Here is a 2,556-nt window from a genome sequence, read left to right as displayed (position 1 = left end):
AATGCAATGATACTTTCGCTTATGCATAAAAAAAAACACACTGAATCGGTTCTCTCTCAACTTTACGCCTTTCTCTTTCTTGATATTTTGCGGGCAGGAAGCGAGGTTGTCCGCCTCGGCGGAATAGTGGTTCCGGTGCTCGGCCGCTGACCAGAAAGTCGTGGGTTCGAACCCGAACGCGGCGGTCGCATTTCGACGGAGGTGAAATGCCAGAGGCCCGTGTACTGTGCGACTTCAGTGCACGTTAAAGAGCACCAGAGGGTCGAAATTTCCGCAGCCCTCCACTACGCTGTGTCATATTATCATATCGTGGTTTTTGTTTGGGGTGTGCGAATATCAAATTTTTCGAATACGAATCGAATACGAATATCCACCTTCGAATATCGAATCGAATATCGAATATCAAAGGAAAAATGCCCCCACAGTAACAATATTTTATTTTACATGTGGCTATTTGAAAAAAAAAAAAAAACATTAACAGCCTGACTGGCAACAAAACATACACTGCTATCTCCAGAACACAATGTCCAGGCTCGCACAATGCACATCACAACGCAAGCAAATATCACGGCACAATGAAAGTAATGACTAGATGCTATCATGAAGAAATATGAGTTGCTCCACATGATCAGGCAGCAGGCGCTCCCTTCTAACAGAGACAACCCCCCCCCCCTGCCACTGAAAAGGTACGCTCGCTTGGAACAGAAGTGGCTGGTATAGGGAGGTACATGGGGCAAAGCTTTGCCGGACTGGGGTATCTGAAAGTGCCTACAGTCCGCCACCAGTCACATGGGTCACTGTCTTTCTTCAGAAGTGGGGACGCATAGTGAACGAGTGGTAGTGCGGCACGTTGCGGCCGCACAATATTGAAAATGTACGGTTACATGATCGCCAACAGCGCTGCACGTTGGAGATGCACCAGCAATAAATCATACGTGTTGGGGCGCTCGTCGCAGGCAGATATCGTGCCTCCGTGTACTTACGATGTGTATCGCTCCTCTCGGCAACGTTTTTAGCTATACGGAACGCAGCAGAAATGTGGAAGACGAGTTATTTTATGCACGATAATCGAATCGCATATTCGAATTTTTCGAATATTCGAAGTTATCGATTATTCGAAACTTTTCGAATACACGATTTTCGAATCGAATACGAATATTTCGAATGTAATATTCGACGAATATTCGAAACTTTCGAATATTCGCACACCCCTAGTTTTGTACGTAATAATTCGAACCAAAAAGGTGTTAAGATTGGCCTTTTACTCTGATATCAAGTTACAAGGTGTAAAAAAAAAAAAGAGGGCGTAGGTATAGAACGAAACACGGGAGAGTGCAAATCATCGATCAAACGAGGCGTCAAAAGAGCGTGCCATCTTGCGAAGCGTTGGAAGGGTCCCTGTTTCAAGGTATACGCCCGGCTGCGTCCGTTTCGGTACATGGGGGCAATCGATACGTCTCGGTTGCGGCTTTTGACGGCTCGTCGCGACTTCTGGCGTGACATCAGAAACGACACTACGGAACAGCAGTGTTAGGTGTAACCTAGTTTCGAAATGACACCCTCTTCGGTTTGGTATCGATCCGTCTTCTTGCCTTACCTGCCCTGCGTTGTCGAGAATTATGACACGGGATTGCTGTGCGAATCAGGGCGCTGGCCTAACTTGTGGTTTTCTTTTACTTCTGTGTTCGCAGCTAACATGACTAGGAAAACGTAGCTCCGGTAATGAACTAAATGGAGGGAACTAAAAATAACCAAGTATAACCTGCTATGAAGTTATCTTCTGTACGCCTATAGCCGGAAAATTTGAGAGCGCAAAAAATTTCAAGACATTTGCATGTATTTACGACTTCTAGATTCGGCTGTGGACATACTAAAATTCCAGTGTGCTGCATAGTACAATGATCAGACCAGAGATATTTTCGATTCGCACGACAGCATAATTTTTGTTCAGTGTGGTTCAGTGCGCCCGACGATTTAGTCTCTGGAAATAGGTATAATTTCACATTCAAAAATAGACCCAGAGTACGTCATAGACGTATATTAGTCATCTACGTCAGCATTTACCTTTGAAGCAGGTGCAGCTTTCGTAGCGCTGAGGGCGAATATGTTCTTTTTCTATCTTTTTTTCTGTAATGAATGGAACTGTGCTTCCCACAATAGATTCTAAGGGTGTCTTAGACGTCTTTTAGACGTATATATGTAGCGTTATTGGGGAGACACTTTTTCGTAGGAGCTGGTGCATTACTTTGATATCGCAAAATCCTGGAATTGCGAAAAGTCGAAGCCCTTGCAAAATTGCCTAAAAGTAGGCTGCTAAACGTTGTGCAAGGCGCGCTTTTTCGCTTTGAGTTTTGCCTGGGCATAAATCTCGGACTTTATATTTTTTTTTGGGCACCGTAACACTGTTGTACATTATATGTTCAGACTGCCCTTCCAAACTATCGCTACAGACAGATTATATACGTCATACTGACGTTTTGCAGACAATAATTGCGATAGCAATTATATGGACACCACAAGACTCATAGCTGAACAGTATCGAAGATACATGTATCT

The sequence above is a fragment of the Rhipicephalus sanguineus genome, chromosome 8 (assembly GCF_013339695.2).
Source record: "Rhipicephalus sanguineus isolate Rsan-2018 chromosome 8, BIME_Rsan_1.4, whole genome shotgun sequence".
NCBI lineage: Eukaryota > Metazoa > Arthropoda > Arachnida > Ixodida > Ixodidae > Rhipicephalus > Rhipicephalus sanguineus.
The sequence above is the reverse complement of the archived record's forward strand: the minus strand, read 5'-3'. Positions refer to the sequence as shown.